We start from the raw sequence: 18,528 nt of genomic DNA, 5'->3' as shown, positions 1-18,528 counted from the left end.
TTTTTGAGTCTGATAAATTTTCACTCTTTAAGAGTGGATTGTATGTTGGCAAAGGATATTTGAGCAATGGTCTGTTTAAGATGAATGTAATGACTGTTGTTGATAATAATAAAGGTGAATCTTCTATTTACATGCTTGAGTCATCTAATATATGGCATGGTAGATTAGGTCACGTTAATTATCATACTTTACATAGACTAATCAATTTAAATTTATTGCCTAAATTTGAAATTGATTTCAATCATAAATGTAAAACTTGTGTGGAAGCTAAGATGGCTAGAGCATCTTTTAAATCAGTTAAAAGAAGCATTAAACCTCTAGATTTGATACATAGTGATGTATGTGACATGAAATCTGTACAAACTAGAAGTGGTAAGAAATATTTCATCACTTACATAGATGATTACACTAGATACTGTTATGTGTACTTGCTAAGGAGTAAGGATGAGGCAATTGAGGCATTCATGCAATATAAGAATGAGGTTGAGAATCAACTTAACAAAAAGATTAAGGTTCTAAAGAGTGATAGAGGTGAGAAATATGAATCACCTTTTGGTGAGTTCTGTTTGCAACATGGTATTGTTTATCAAACCACTGCACCTTATTCACTTCAACAAAATGGAGTTGCTGAAAGGAAAAATACAATGTTAATAAGTTTTGGTTTACCACAGAACTTGTGGGAGGAAGCTATTCTTTTCGCCAATTATATTCTTAATAAATTTCCTAGAAAGAAAACCAAAGAGACGCCACATGAGTTATGAAAAGTAAAAAGCCTTCCTATAAATTCTTAAAGGTGTGGGGGGTGTTTGGCAAAGGTGGCTGTCCCTATTCCTAAAAGGATAAAGATAGGATCAAAATCAGTGGATTGTGTTTTCATTGGTTATGCTTATAATAGCAGTGCATATTGGTTTCTAATTTATAAATCTGACGTTCCTGATATGAATGTGAATACCATTATTGAATTAAGGAATGCAGTATTTTTTGAAGAAATATTTCCTTACAAATCCACACAAGTGTCAAGTTCTCTTAATAGAAACTTCGAGTCTACGTCTAGTACCTCTCATGATCAAGACTTGATGGAAGAGAGGAATGAGGTTGAGCCTAAACGTAGTAAGAGGACTAAAACGTCAAAATTGTTTGGTCTGGATTTTCTAACTTATATGTTAGAAGATGAACCTCAAAATTTCAAAGAAGCTATCTCTACACTTGAGGTGCCTTTCTAGAAAGAATCTGTCAATAGTGAGATTAAATACATCCTTCAAAATTATACATGGGAACTAGTGGATCTTCCACCAGGTTGTAAACCTCTAGGATATAAATGGATATTCAAGAGGAAATTAAAGGCTGATGAATCTATTGACAAGTATAAAGCAAGACTTGTTGTAAAAGGTTACAAACAAAAGGAATGTGTGGATTATTTTGACACATATTCACTTGTTACAAGAATAACATTCATTCGGATGTTGATAGCTATTGCGGCGTTGCATAACTTAGAGATACATCAAATGGATGTAAAAACAATATTCTTGAATGGTGAATTAAATGAGAAGATTAATATGGAACAATCAGAGGGGTTCATTGTTCATGGTCAAGAAAAGAAAGTGTGCAGGCTTGTTAAATATCTTTATGGATTAAAGCAAGCTCCAAAGCAATGCCATGAAAAATTTGACAATGCAATGATGTCAAATGAGTTTAGAATCAATGAGTGTGACAAATGTGTGTATATTAAAGATACTGCAAATGGCTATGTCATTGTGCGTCTCTATGTTGATGATATGCTCATTATAGGTAGCAATAATGATATTATTAAAGCTACCAAGAGAATGTTGACTAATGAGTTCGACATGAAGGATTTAGGTGTTGCAGATATGATACTAGGAATGAAAATTTCTAGAAAATCTGATGGGCTTGTCTTATCTCAATCAGATTATGTTAAGAAAGTTCTTGAGAAATTCAAGAAATATGATGACAGTCCAATGAGAACACCTATAGATGTAAATTTACATCTAACTAATAATAAAGGGCAAGGCATATCTCAATTGAAGTATTCGAGAATAATAGGCAGTCTTATGTACATAATGAACTGCACTAGACTGGACATATCATATGCTTTCAGCAAGTTGAGTAGATACACTAGTAATTGGTTAGAGTTTTGAGGTATTTGAAATACACCCTAAACTATGGGTTGCACTACACTCGGTATCCAGCTGTATTAGAAGGGTATAGTGATGTTAATTGGATATCCGACACAAAAGACACCAAATCCACGAGTGGATATATTTTTACACTTGGTGGTGCAGCAGTGTCTTGGAAGTCTTCTAAATAAACATACATTGCTAGATCCACAATGGAATCAGAATTTATCGCATTGGACAAAGCAGGAGAAGAAGCAAAGTGGCTTCATCATTTCCTGGAGGATATGCCAATGTGGATGAAACCTGTGTCCTCTATTTGTATACATTGTAATAGCAAATCAGCTATTGGTAGGGCACAGAGTCATATGTATAACGGTAAGTCTTGACATATACATCGAAGACATAATATCGTGAGGCAGTTGCTCTCTAATGGAATTATTTTCATTGACTTCGTAAAGTCGAAAGAGAATATAGCGGATCCGTTAACCAAAGGTTTGAGTAGAGAGTAAGTAAACTATTCATCGAGGGGAATGTGATTAAAGCTTATTATTTAAAAGTCTCCGGGATGGCAACCAAACCTAGCTGACTAGAGATCCCAAGATCTAGGTTCAAAGGGACAATCAAATCGTGGAGACTATTTTTATCACTATGGAGATTACATCTCCCTCCCATTCCTATAATGAAATAGTGATGCATGTAAGCGATGTTCAGGGTAAGATTTGTTTTTAATGATTCTTATATCTTGGAATTCCGAGTGAGGTATAGCTGGATACTCTTAATAAGAATCACCTATATGAGTGTGAAGTGGGCCGCTTCCGTGAGAGTTTCAAGGCTGAATTCTCTAAAGCACTTCGTGAATTTACCAAGATACGTTTAGGGCCGAAATGAACACAATTATAAGAACAAAATATGTCCGAAAAGGAGCCGTGTGAATTTTATTGTCTTGGTATACATAAACGGCTGAATAGTTCAAGATATCATGTTCAATGGTTAGCTAGTATATACGATAGTTTTTCACAAAGGAAAGTTCAAAGCAAGAAGCTACTTCTCCCGATACAGTAACTTTTCTTCTACTCTTTCTGGGTCTGCATCATCATTTGCATTGTGTTTATCAATTTCTATTCATGTGGGGGATTGTTAGAAAAATAGCATAAAGTGAATAAGAAATTGATATTTTCTATGTTCACTTGAAGACGTTATTAAAAGTGGTAAAGATCTTGAGTCCCACATACGAAAGGAAATAGATAATATATGAGTTTATATGCTCATGAGTTGGACATTGGGTTAGGCTTTTAGCATATGTGGATTGGGCTTACTTGTCCAAATAATAGTAGTTTATTATTTTAATTTTTTGAGTTAGTTAGTCTGTGCACAACAGTTATTACTGAAACAGAGTACCTGTTCAGTAACACATAATTTTACATAGTTCCTCATTCATAAAAACTACTTTTTCAGAAAAGAAAAAACTCTCTAGTGAGAATTTTTTGTGCATTCATATTGTGTCAAAGAGAAAGCAAGAGAATATTGAGTAGTTCGCAGAGCACGACCTTGTGTGTTTTATTTTTGTGCTGTAGATCATTTTATCCTAGGAGGCAGACGTCCGTGAGTCTTAAAGCACTACAGTAATTGTGTGAGGGGCGAGATCTATTTTAAGGAGATTGTGTCAAACACAAGACTTGTTCTGAATTGTTCATCCTTCACGCATTTGGTCTATGAGTTTTTTAATTAATTGCAGATTTCTCTTTATATATATATCTTTAGTATTTGTTTGTTACTGTTGCCTTGTACATCTATTTGTGTTATTACTTTTTCTTAGATCTGTGTTTTGTTCATTTTTCTTTATCAAAAAAATAAATTGTTGAAATATACCCAACACTTAACAGCTCAACATTCAATACCATAAAGTTGGTCTTATAGTAATTATTAAAAATATTATCAAAATAACTTTTCTATCTCTCTTTAATATATACCATTCTTTTACCAATACACTTTGATCTTCATCTTTAATTCCATTCAAGCGTATTTTGACTTTTGTAGTGGAAAGAGATTATGTACACTATTAGGTTTTTACTCATCTTGTTAAAAATTGATTTCATGTAATTATAATAAGTATAATATTTGGTATCAATTACTTACACTCCACGTCTCTATGTAATCTATAATCTATAATATATATAAAATCTAAGTCTTTAAATTTTTTTGTAGACTTAGTTTCAAAAAATAATTTGGTAGACTTCTTTTAATATACAAACATATTCATAATAAATGTCTATTAATAATCACTACAATTATCAAATTATATTTTAAAAAAAATTAAAACATGAACCACACAGGTAAGCATCTGAAGAGAGAGAGAGAGAGAGAGTCTGTCCTCGACTTGGCTTCAACTTGAACCTCTCTTCACCTTGTCAAAGGGCATTCTTTTTTACTCTTATGGGTTTTTTTTTTCAGCCCTTTGTGGCAGTGTTTTTCTTCCCCTACATAGGTCTTGAGCCCACCTTATGTGGCTATGTCTCTCCCATTGATGGTGATTAGGCCGCCCGTAGTAGCCTCTATAAGGTGGTTTCAATCTAGATTTACATTGAATCGGTTCACATCTAAACTCCTTCACACAAAAATGTTTGGATATGAAAGGCTACATTTTTTTTTTTTTGGGATAAGAAAAGGCTACATTTTTAGTACCAGATGGATTCCTACTCATGTATACCAAGCATCTATGTTTTATAACAGGGTAGGCTCTCTCTTACCGATATCGTTTTCCCCAAGTTGCTTTGTTGGCTTTAAGGTGGATAATTGGAGAGCTTTCTTTTTATGTTTTATTTTTTCTTTTTGGTCTCTCAATTTATATTGATTCTTCTTGATGATGTTGAGAATATCACCAGTAAGTTGCAAGCACTCTCCAACTCGAATCAAACCTGCAAAAAGAAAACAAAGAGACCTAAAAGAGAGCACCGGTGTGGTGCCGGCCAAAAACCCTCCGAAGGTCAAGTTAGAATTTCTTCTCAACCCTAAAGTGCTAGAGTTGAGTCCAATGTGCGTACCTTTAGTCAGGGGGATTTTAGATGTATTTATAGAGGCGTAGAGTCGGCTCTTTCTTCCTTGATTACCAAGCTCTTTCCTTATAAAGTTCCTTTGATTAAGGCTAGTGTGCAGCGCAAGAATTCTTCGTATTCACGTTTGCGTGAGTCGCACTCAAGGCCACGTCAGCCCTAATCTCATGGCGCGGTTTGAGGGGGCCAGGAGAGCGATGTATAAATTCTTTCCGCCCGTCTACCTCCGATCCGTCCTCTCATTACCCGTCACTTTAATTCAATCATACCAGTCAGACCGTCATGATAGTTTTACCCACATCAGATGCCCCCTCATTCCGTGATACCGTCATCTTTACGAAGCGGTATCTCGGAATGACAGTTATAGTTTCTGACGGACAGGCTGGAAGCTATCATAAATGCTCAGGGACACGTGGGGAGATTTCACTGGTCGTTTGCTGGAATCGAGGCGTCGCTTCGTTTATCGCGCCGTTCCCCCTATATATATATCACCCATCGTATTCATTTTTACACTTTTTAGAGAACTTTCTGATCAGAGCGCAACCGTCACCTCTTCTCAGCGAGCAACCGTCTTCTTTGGAGGCCGAGACACAACGTGGTGATAACTTTCTCCGTCGTGCGCGTCTCGCCGTCTACTTGTAAGTTTTTCTCACCGTCTGCTTGTAAGCTATTTATACGGCGTTTCATTCCTTATTTTTCTTGTTAGTCCCGTCGCCGGTATAAATCTAGAGCCTTAGGTTTCCTTTACCCGTCGTATGTAGGTGTCAGATGTCTAGTGAGGCGTCGAGTAGTTAGTCTTGTGCCCGCGAGGGATCGGGTTACGAAGAGGTGTTTCCGTCAGGTCAAGCAGACCAGGACACCTCCAGCGAGGGGAGGGAACCGTCATCAAGCTCTCCTTCCCATGAGGAAGACGAAGGGCAGGATGGAAATGGGTCAGAGTATGATTCGTCCGATAACCTAGACGGTGTCGACCCTCCTATTCAATCCGTCATTGGACCTGACGGCTTCAGGGAGTTCGTTCTGCTGCCTTTGTGGACGGTGAACGACTTCGTGTCAACTATTAAGCCAGCGCACTTCAATACGCTGAGGCAAAAGTATCAAATACCCGACACCATATCCATCCGTCTACCATTCAAATCAGAAAAGTGTTATTACCGCGGCCTCGAAGACGTCGGTGTCTACGAGCAAATGCTAAAAGTGGGGCTCCGATTCCCCTTAAGTTCATTGCACCGTCGTCTCCTCCAGTACCTAGGTCTAGCCGTCACCCAGATATCTCCGAACGCATGGAGGGTTTTCCTTAGCGTCGAGGTATTGTATGGCGTCATGTCTGACGGTGCCAGACGGTTAACAGTGGAAGAATTTTTTCATTGTTACCATCCGTCTGAAATCACAAAATCCAAAGGGATGTACAGCTTTGTACCAAGGAGTCCGGTACTCAGGCTAGTATCCGAGACCCCAGATTCCAACCGTAATTGGAAGGGTCGTTACTTCTTCCTCCGAGGGGATAACTGGATGTGTCGTCCAGGCGACGACGACTTCATGCCGGTTGATAAAACCTGGGGTATAATGCCCCCGTCCGGTACGAGCCCGTCTATTCATTAACCGTCATTTATTTCATGAATTTTCTCTTACCTTTTTTTTTTAATTTTTTTTTATTTTTTATTTTTTAGCAAGGGACCGTCCACCTATCTCGACCGAACAGTTTGGTTTCTTGGAGAAAATTTTCCAGAAGACGAAGTTGTCTGAACGGACCTGGTCGAAGCTCGTCACCTTGGACACGTTGCATTGGTACTGTGAAGGTCCTGAACCCACACCCGTCGCCAGAAGATACGATACAGGTGTACGCAAACGTAAGTGCTGGAATCCTTCCGTCGATAATCTGTCCTCATGTTGCTTTTTATTGACCGTCATCCTTTTGCAGAAATGGACGATGCTAGGCGACGGGCGCTCATCAAACAAGCAGCCAAGAAGAAGAAGGTGAGCGAAGCTCCAAAGGCAGATCCGTCACACCCAGCACTTAAAAGGCCATCCGTCGAGAGGTTGGACCGTCATTCGAAGAAGCAAAAGCTTGTGACGGGTCTACCTGCCGCTCAGGGGTCCGGCACGGCGAAACCGGCCACTAAGCTTGGAATCGGCAAGGGGAAGGGTTTCATGACCAACCTTGACTCCGCGAAGGAGAAACCCCCCGTCCTGCTTCGTGAAGACCCCCAATACGCTCTCCGTCGTATAGGTTCCATCATCAACGACGACGATTATGAGGACTTGGGGAACCATGCCACCGAGACCATGGGGGACTCTTGTCTGTATAGCTTAACCCAGGTTAGCTTCCGTCATAAGCCCTTAACTTTGTTTAGTTTTTTGCCATCATGAGCTGATTTCTGGTCGAACCGTCACAGGGTGTGTTAATGGCCAAGGGCTTGTCAGACCGTTGCCTTGCTCAGGAAAGAGCCCTTGAGCGAGTTCGCGCTAAGGCAAAGGCGACGGCGGAAGAGCTGGACGAGTTGAAGTTGTGGCGGGTCCGTCGTAAGAAGAAAGGCGACGCTCTCCGAGCAGGCTCGCGAAAATTTAGAGAAGGAGGTGGAGCTGCTAAGGAAGAAAGTGAAATCTCATGACGACGACATTCAACAGGCGAAAATTGACGCCGTCCATGAATATCGAGACTCCGACGCACTTCTGACGGAGCTGGGTTCCTCCTTCAACGACGAGTTCGATGATTGTCTCCGTCAGGTTAAGGCATTGTTCCCTGATTTGGACCTAGCTCATATAACCATAGACGCTGAGGCCCGAACCCCTGCTCACACCGTCGACTCCGAAGGCACTGAGGAACTCTTCGGCGAGGTTCCGGATGACGACGGGCTTGTTAAAGCGACAGAGGAAAAGACCGTCACGGATCCTGTACAGCCGTCGCCTCAAGTTCCTGAGGAACCCGTCATTGTTAAAGACTAGTTTAATTTGTAGCTATAAGGAACAAGTTCATTTTCTGTATTCTGTTAAACTTTTTTGGACCCCTTTTTGTCGAACTGTACGGTATCATTTGTAGCTCTTTGATAATCCGTTAATACTTTGATCCGTCATTTTATGCTTTGCCTGATATCTTCAATATGTCTTGGACCATCCGTCCATTTTGATTGAATTTCGCTTTTCAGCTCTTCAGTGGATCCGTCCACAGATGGTTTTTGCCCTTCTGAAAAACCCGTCCTCGTTGTGGATTTTTATCTTTTCGTTATCCGTCCACTTTGTGGACTTGTATGTTGTTCATATCTTGGATGGTCCGTCCACTTTGTGGACTTGCATGTTGGATGTTCCGTCCACTTTGTGGACATGCAGTGTGTTGATCCTTTGGATGATCCGTCCACTTTGTGGACTTGTAGTGTGTTCATCCTTTGGATGTTCCGTCCACTTTGTGGACATGTAGTGTGTTGATCATTTGGACGATCCGTCCACTTTGTGGATTTGTAATTGGTTCATCCTTTGGATGATCCGTCCGCTTTGTGGATTTGTAGTTTGTTCATCCTTTGGATGATCCGTCCACTTTGTGGACTTGTAGTGTGTTCATCCTTAGGATGATCCGTCCACTTTGTGGACTCGTAGGTTGTTCATCCTTTGGATGTTCCGTCCACTTTGTGGACTTGTAGTGTGTTCATCCTTTGGATGATCCGTCCACTTTGTGGATTTGTAATTGGTTCATCCTTTGGATGATCCGTCCGCTTTGTGGATTTGTAGTTTGTTCATCCTTTGGATGATCCGTCCACTTTGTGGACTTGTAGTGTGTTCATCCTTAGGATGATCCGTCCACTTTGTGGACTCGTAGGTTGTTCATCCTTTGGATGTTCCGTCCACTTTGTGGACTTGTAGTGTGTTCATCCTTTGGATGATCCGTCCACTTTGCGGACTCGTAGGTTTTTCAACAGCATGCATTCCGTATTTTCTAAATAAAAATTCCTCTTATAAGTTTAACAAACCAGATTGTCAATTGAAAAGAAAACATAAGTAGAAAAGTAAAAGCTATGACTGTTTAAAAATTAAACAAAAAATTAGGCAGTAGATATCGTCTTCTGATTGCTGCACTATTGGTAGTACTTCTTCAGGTGCTCCGTGTTCCAGGGATGGCCCAACTTCCTTCCGTCTAACGTCTCTAGGTAGTACGTTCCTTTCCTGTGCCATGAGATGATTCTGTACGGGCCTTCCCAGTTTAGGATGACTTTCCTAGGGATGCATCCTTCGTAGCGCCAAGCACTCTTCGTAACACTGCATCTCCAACCTTGAAGTCTCGGTGCCGGACCTTGGAGTTGTAGTGTTTCACCATCATGTCTTGGTACCGTGCCTTACTGTTCTCTGCCCTACCTAACTTCATCGACAAGATCAAGCTCCAGACGCAATGCTTCAACGTTCTTGTTCTCGTCATAGCTTTCCACGCGGTAGCTCATCAACCCCACTTCTGCCGGTATGAGGGCTTCGACCAAACCGCCAATCGAAACGGCGTCTCTCCCTGTTGGCGTCCTTGCAGGTTGTCCTGTATGCCCACAGCACACTCGGTAGTTCATCTGGCCATATGCCTTTTGCCCCCTCGAGTCGGGTCTTGATAATTCTTAGCAAGGACCGGTTCGTGACTTCGACTTGTCCGTTGGCCTGTGGGTGTGCGGGCGACGAATAGTGGTTTTTGATACCCAGCTGAGAGCAGAAGTCTCGGAATGCATCGTTGTCGAATTGCTTCCCATTGTCGGAAACGAGCACTCTCGGGATCCCATATCGGCAAATAATACTTCTCCATACAAAGCTGCGAATGTTTTTCTCCGTGATAGTTGCAAGGGCTTCGGCTTCCACCCACTTGGTGAAGTAGTCGAAGCCAACCACCAAGAACTTCAGTTGTCTTGCCGCTATTGGAAATGGGCCCATGATATCTAATCCCCATTGTGCAAATGGCCATGGGGCCGTCATGGGTGTGAGTTCCTCCGTCGGCTGTCTAATGAGGTTGCCAAACCGTTGACACTTGTCGCAGGCTCTGACGTACGTATGGGCATCCTTTTGCATTGTCGGCCAGTAGTACCCCGCTCGGAGTAGCTTGTGCACCAGAGACCTTGATCCCGAGTGGTTTCCACAAATTCCCTCGTGAACTTCCCTCATCACGTAGTCGGCTTCGTCATGGCCGAGGCACCTTAGATACGGTCGGGAGAATCCTCTTTTGTAGAGGATGCCTTTAATCAGTATGAATCGGGCGGCCTTAACCTTCAACTTTCTTGCGTCTTGCCTGCTGTCTGGCAGCTTCCCGTTCTTGAGGTAGGCCACGATCGGAGCCGTCCAATCGTCCTGAGTGCTTAATTCCTGTACCCGAACGTTATCTAGTAGCGATGAATATTGGACAAAGGATAATACCTGTTCTGGAGCGGTCATGGGTTCGGCCGAAGCTGCCTTGGCGAGTCGGTCCGCCTCTTGATTCTCTTCTCTTGGGACCTGAGATATCGTGAATTGGAGGTTACTCGCTAGTTCCTTCACTTTTTCGAGGTACCTCCTCATTCGTTCATTCCTGCAATCATAGTTCCCATTGACTTGGCTGGCTACGACTTGAGAGTCGGAGTAGACTGCTGCCTTCCTTGCCCCAGCTGCTATTGCAAGCTCCAAACCCGCCACCAGGGCCTCATACTCTGCTTCGTTGTTTGTAGTGGGGAACTCCAGACGGATCATGCATTCGATCTTATCTCCTTCCGGTGTGTGGAGTACAACTCCGACTCCTCCCGCATGCTTATTGGAGGACCCGTCTATGTGAATTCTCCATGCGGGCGTCTCTGCCGCTCCTCCGCCGTAGTGAATTCTGCGATGAAGTCCGCCAATATTTGCCCTTTCATTGCTTGTTCGTGGCTGGTATCGGATATCATACTCACTCAACTCGATCGCCCATAAAGCCATCCGCCCGAAGTTTCGGGATTATTCATTGCTTCCGCGGCATGGCCGGTCCGTTAGGACTATTATGGGATGTGCTTGAAAATAAGGCTTCAGCTTTCGTGCCGCGGTTAGGAGAGCGAAGGCAATTTTCTCCATCCGTGGATATCTCTCCTCTGCACCCCTTAGCGCTCGGCTCACAAAGTACACGGGCTTCTGCATCTTTCCTTCCTCCCTAATGAGAGCCGCACTTACCCGCGGCGAGACGGCAAGGTACAGGAATAACTCCTCCCCTGGTGTAGACGGACTAAGCAGTGGCGGTGCGGAGAGATATGCTTTTAACTCCTCAAATGCCTTTTGGCATTCGTCCGTCCATTCGAAAGATCTTCTTAGTGTTTTGAAGAAAGGCAGACATTTGTCCGGGTTGCCCTTGACAAAACCTCGTTCGTAGGCTGCTATCTTCCCTGTCAAACTTTGCACTTCCTTCACCGTTCTTGGGGAGACGGCCCATAATTGCTTCCACTTTCTCGGGGTTGACTTCTATGCCCCGCTGGGACACCATGAAGCCTAGGAACTTTCCAGCGGTCACTCCGAATGCGCACTTGCTTGGGTTCAGTTTCATTTTGTACGTTCGAAGAGTGTTGAAAGTCTCCTGTAGATCCCTCAGATGATCCGACACCTTTACACTCTTCACCGACATGTCATCTACATAGACCCGGGACGTTCCTACCCGGTGCGCGAACATTTTGTTCATCGATCGCCGGTACGTGGCCCCCGCATTCTTCGATCCGAACGGCATCACTTTGTAGCGTAAAAGCCCTTGGCTTGTCACAAACGACGTTTTCTCTTGATGTTTCCTCCAACTTGATCGCGGTTGTACTCCCGAGAAGGCGTCCATGAAGCTCGACAATTCATGTCTAGCGGTGGAGTCCACTAAGGCGTCAATGCGTGGGAGCGGGTTCGTCTTTAGGGCACGCTCATTCCAGGTCCGTGAAGTCGACGCACATTCTCCACTTTCCATTTGACTTTTTAACCATCACCACGTTTGCCGGCCGGTCCGTGGGTAGTATACCTCCCGTATGAAGTTTGCTTCCCGTAGCTTACGCACTTCCTCTTGCCGCTGCACGATCCCGTTCGGGGGCGAATACGCGCTTCTTTTGTCGAACTGGAGAGAACGAAGGCGACACGTTCAATTTGTGGACAATGACTGCCGGATCTATTCCTGGCATGTCCTCATGGCTCCACGCGAATACGTCTTGGTTCTCTCTGAGGAACAGCAGAAGCGCATGTCGAACCGTTTGGTCTATCGAGGTTCCTATCCTGGTGGTCCGGTCGATCCTTGAATCGTCCAGTTGCACCTCTTCCAATCTCTCCACGGGCTCTGCCGCTGTTCTCTGCTCCTCGATGTTCATCGCCTGTACATGGTCATCCATCTCCATCATGGCCACGTAACATTCCCGTGCGGCCACCTGATTTCCGCGTAGTTCTCCAACTCCATGCTCGGTGGGGAACTTGATCATCAAATGGTAGGTAGAAGTGACGGCCTTCCACGCGTTGAGAGTGGGTCGCCCGAGTATGGCATTATACGCTGAGGAGCAATCAACCACTAGGAAGGAAACATTCTTGGTCACTTGCTGCGGGTAGTCTCATACCGTCACTACCAAGGTGACGGATCCTAAAGGATGGACCGGGTTCCCCGAAGCCGACGAGGGTGTGCATGCCGGGACCAGTCGCTCTTTTGCAATCCCCATCTGTTGGAACGCGGGGTAGTAAAGGATGTCCGCTGAGCTCCCGTTGTCCACTAGAACTCGGTGGACGTTGAAGTCGCCGACCTGTATACTAACCACAAGTGCGTCGTCATGAGGGTGGTGAAGGCGTCGGGCCTCTTCTTCAGAAAACTCGATGCTGGAGCCGTTTCGCTGTATTCTTTCAAGTGAAGAGCCCGTTGACTGGACATTTTGTACGGCCCGTAAATAGGTCTTTCTGGCTTTTTTAGACGACCCCGTTTGCGTCGCCCCTATTATCATCCGTATGTCCGCGACCGGTGGTAGTGCAGGACGCTCGTTTTCCCGTCTTTGACCCGCTCCTGGGGCCGATCCGTTCTCTCTTTCCTCACGAACCTCTGCAACCTTCCTTGCTCGACGAGGGCTTCGATCTGTTGCTTCTTGTCGGACCAGTCCGTCGTATCATCGTCGTGGTCACGATGAAAGCGGCAGTATCTATCTCGTGGCCTTTTGTTCGGATCACCCTTCAATTTGCCCGGGAACGTCAGGGTTCCTTCATCTTTGATTTGCATTAATACCTGGTCAATCGGGGCGGTGAGGGGGGTGAAGCTTGTAAATCTCCCCGAAGGTGGTTTGGACCTCCGATCTTCCCGTCGATCTCTGGTTCTTGCCGTTTTTCGTCCATTATCTGGTTTCGCATCCTCCTGTCTTTCCCTTTTCCTTGGTTTATAGTCGTCCCTGGCCAGTAGGGCATCCTCTGCGTTCATATACTTTGTCGCCCTGTAGTATACATCGGACATTGTCTTTGGGTCATTTTTACATAGAGAGAACAAGAACTTACCCTCTCGTAGCCCGTTCGTGAATGCTGCCACCAACATCTTGTCATCTGCGTCGTCTATCAAGAGGGACTCTTTGTTGAAGCGGGCTATATAGGACCTTAGTGTCTCGTCTTCTCGTTGCTTAATACCCAGTATACAGGCAATAGACTTCTTGTGACGATGGCTTCCAATAAAGTGTGACACGAACTGTGCGCCTAGCTCCTTGAAAGTGCCGATGGAATTTGGCGTCAGCCTTCTGTACCAATCCCTTGCAGGTCCTTTCAAAGTAGTGAGAAAAGCCCTGCACATTATCTCATCCGGTACACCCTGTAGATGCATTAGGGTTCGGAAGGACTCCAAGTGATCCACCGGGTCTTTAGATCCGTCGTAGTTCTCCACATGGGGCATACGAAATTTCGGAGGAACGGGGCACGTGTTCACCAAAGCCGTGAAGGGCGAATCCGTTCTGTGGACCAGGTCGTCTAGGTTGCTGGATACCCGGCCCTTAAGAGCGTTCATCATCGCATCCATGCGTTCCCTCATCTCCTGCATTTCAGCGGTGATATGAGGTGGCATGGAGTCCAAAGCAGACGGCGGGTTTGTCTCCTGCCGCTCCTGTCTTGTCGGTGCGGTGCTACCTTCAGGCCTGATGGCATCCCTCCCCTCCGGGCTCGCGACTTCCTGGTCCTCCTGTGGTGCACTTTGGCGCGCGGTCATCTGCCGTAGTTGCTCCTCCAAGTCGTTATTCTGCTTAGTGAGGCGCTCGACAGCAGCGGCAAGCGTCTGAACTTGTCTTTCTAGCGCTGTAGCATGCGATTCTTCGCCCTGATTGTTGACTGTCGCCATTGATCTGGTGAGTACCATGCAACTTTTCGTCTTTGGAATAGAGCAAAGGCTGAATCAGTTTTCCTTTCACTCTCGTCGTGATTCCCACAGACGGCGCCAACTGATGATGTTGAGAATATCACCAGTAAGTTGCAAGCACTCTCCAACTCGAATCAAACCTGCAAAAAGAAAACAAAGAGACCTAAAAGAGAGCACCGGTGTGGTGCCGGCCAAAAACCCTCCGAAGGTCAAGTTAGAATTTCTTCTCAACCCTAAAGTGCTAGAGTTGAGTCCAATGTGCGTACCTTTAGTCAGGGGGATTTTGGATGTATTTATAGAGGCGTAGAGTCGGCTCTTTCTTCCTTGATTACCAAGCTCTTTCCTTATAAAGTTCCTTTGATTAAGGCTAGTGTGCAGCGCAAGAATTCTTCGTATTCACGTTTGCGTGAGTCGCACTCAAGGCCACGTCAGCCCTAATCTCATGGCGCGGTTTGAGGGGGCCAGGAGAGCGATGTATAAATTCTTTCCGCCCGTCTACCTCCGATCCGTCCTCTCATTACCCGTCACTTTAATTCAATCATACCAGTCAGACCGTCATGATAGTTTTACCCACATCACTTCTATTTATTTTGATAAGGTTTTCTTATATTTATATTCTAGTTTATATAAATTTTCCTTGAGAGTTTTGTTCTATCCCAGCATATACTGCAATTGTATATGTCTTTTACTTATATATCTTTCACATGTATTGCACGGGTTACTGGTTAGTGTTAAATTTATGAACAAATTCATATAAATAAGGTGACATAATAATATTATAGTCACTCTTTTTTTTTAATAATATCATATTCACTTATTTACTTGGATATAAAAATAAAACAGTAATTCTGATAAAAAAAATTAATTTTTAAGTATATTGTAATAATTTTCTAATAAACTAAAAATTCAAGAAGCCTTCTCTAATTTCAAAAGACAAGTCAGAAATTTTCAATAGTTTACTAGCGAACAAATCTGATGTATATTTCATTTTCTTTAAGAGCTTAGTTATATAATTTAGGCCTAACCATTAATATTTAATCAGTGGCCAATCAATCCATGGAAAGAATGAAAATTGTGAATGCATAAGATTCTATACATTGAAAATGTTAGGGAAAAAAAAGATTCTATTTAAAATTTAAAATTGAATCCAAATTATTCAAGATATTTTAATTTCTTGAATATGTCTTTCCGTTCCAAAAAGTGTTACTGATTTCATCTATATATCCTGACTCATGACCTTTTGAATCAATCATAGCTAGGATTAAGAGTTGTAAAATTTATCATAATCATTGGTTTTTAATTAAAATCCATGATAGTCATACCCAATTCTCAAACTTTGATAACTAGTATATTATATATGTCAGTTTTTTTTTTTTGACTTACTAGCGTGAATTAAAACCTCATCTAAACAAACAAGTAACAATTGTTTCAATTCCCAAGATTCTAAACGTCTTCTAGAGGGGTGTGACTTCATTGCATACAAATTAGAAGGAAAAGTCTAAGATTATAAATTATTTCATAATTTTTTTATCACAATTTTAATATAATAAACTGTGAGTAATTAACTATTATTTATACGTAAAATTACTATTTTTTATTCACTAATCACACTGTCACGTTATAGTTATGACAAAATATATTAAAAAATTTTGTGATCTTGGACTTCTTTTTGAAGGAAATTAGAAATTCACCGTCATAAAGCTTCCTTTGATTTTCTTCACTAACAAAAGGTAAACCCCATCATATAATATACATTTACTGCCTAGTGATCAAAGCCAACGATGGCCTACCATGTTAGCAACAACAAGAAGAAGCAACATCCTCTAGTTACTACACACGAAACTCCCATGAAGTTGAAGCACGTAGACCCATTCTCATTCCTGCAACACATGGCAATCCCATAGATATCTGTGTCATGTCAATGTTTTTCTTATTAAACAAAGCTAACTTGGGTACTAAGCTAAAGGAGGGCAAAACAGTAAAACTCTTAAGTGGGTCCATGGAATTCTTCCACGTAGAAAATAAGGCTGCGTTTGTTTGGACTGAAAACTCTTTCAGGAAATCATTTTACGCGTTTACATGTGTTTGGCATCCATGGAAAATTCGGTCAACGGAAAATCATTTACAGTTTGACCGGAAAATAAGCCCCTTCCGACGGAAAATCATTTACAGTTTTATTTTACCTTCAAACAATTTCCGGAAACCATACCAGAAAGCTCAAGCACACTCCTCACACGGTCCAAAACCCATCTCCAAACTATTTCCAGAAAAACCCATCTCCAAACCATTTCCCACGGTCCAAAACCCATCTCCAGAAAAACTCATCTCCAAACCATTTCCAGGAAAAAAAAAAAAGGAAAAAAGAACCAAACCAAGATCGACTCCAACGCCGTGCAATCTCACCGTTCAGGCTGTGCCTCTCACCGCTGATCAAGCAAAGATCGATCCAACGCCGCGCGATCTCAAACCCAGTCGCCCCTGATCGCGCGATCTCGCCTTCGCCGTCCATCGCGCGATTTCGCCTCCGCCGCGTGTCTCACCTTCACCGTCGATCGCGCGATTGAAGCCTCCGCTGCGCAATTGAAGCCTTCGCCTTCGATCGCACGATCTCTCCTCTCTCTCTCTCTTCCTTCTTCTCTCCCGGATTTGATGATTTTTTTTTTTTTTTTGGGTTTTGTTTGTTCTGTGTTTCTCTGAGAAAGGATTTTTATATATTCGATTGGAAGCTGAGAAAATGTGAGAAAATGTGTTTTTTATAATATTTTTCAAGAACACAACCAAACACTTGAAAATATTTTTCAAAGTATTTTTTAAAATGCCACCAAACACCTAAAAATATTTTCTTTTCCTAAAAATATTTTCACCTGAAAATATTTTATACCCAAAAAATATTTTACACCCAAACAAACGCAACCTAAATACCTGGCACAACTATAGACATTTATTTGATTAAGAATTTATTTTTCCTAGTGGGGGCCACGTGTCACCATGTTATTTAGAGGACTGATTCTTGCCTAGGCAAAAAGGGTTTACTTTTCGAGTTTTGTTAGTTGGTCGACAAGTCTAGGACCTATCAAATATTAAATTAAGAACTCTTTTTTGGGTCATGCAATAAATTAAAGATTACGAAATATGATAAAATATTGAATATGATAATGTTTTATGACTATGGACTAAAACCGACCATTTCACTTTGGATAATGTTTTGGACTTTGTACTAAAACTTTATAAGATAATGTTTTGGAAATTTGGACTAAACCGACCCTAACGTGCATTAAAACGGTTGTAATTTGACTAGGGACTACGTTCATGAGAATATTCCATCATATTCTTGGTGGGATTCTTTGATTCTTTCTCCAACGGGAGAATCTTCTATTCCGTGAAATATGGATGGCTTTTATTAATATATATATTTTTTTTCTTTTTTTTATATAGAAAATGGTATGTATTAAAAAGTTAAAAGAAGTGCTATGTTTATTATATTTTCACAATTTTTTTTTACAACAAATCATAGGTGATAAGTTGTTATTAATTTTAATTTAAATTTAACATTGATATTACTTTTTTATCTATCTATAATAACATGAACAATCTACTACTTATAATTTGTTATAAAAATATTATAGACATAACATTTCTTAAAATTCAAGAATCTTAGAATTTCTACATTTATTTATTATGCTCAATCTCTCACTCTAATCCTTGATTATAGCCACTAATTTGTAACACTTTTCATATAATTTACAATCTAAATCGTAGGGACAATATTATAATATATTTGATGTAGTAACGGAAACAAAATAATATTTCTTTCGTATCCCATGATGCAAATAATTTACCTTATTTACACTTTCGGTGATACAATACCATTTATTTTTTGCCATATCAGCGTATTGACATTTATTTTTTGCAGTATCAGAGCCTCCTAACAAAAATTCTTAAAATATATAAAGGAAAGTGAGAGGAAGGTGTTGAAAAGCATTGTAATATGTCATACATTCATCCTCAATTTGATACGACTTTTGAACTAGATTGGTTTGGTGCAACAAATACACACTAA

Source organism: Castanea sativa, chromosome 3 (assembly GCF_040712315.1).
Source record: "Castanea sativa cultivar Marrone di Chiusa Pesio chromosome 3, ASM4071231v1".
In the NCBI taxonomy this organism is placed as follows: Eukaryota; Viridiplantae; Streptophyta; class Magnoliopsida; order Fagales; family Fagaceae; genus Castanea; species Castanea sativa.
The sequence above is the reverse complement of the archived record's forward strand: the minus strand, read 5'-3'. Positions refer to the sequence as shown.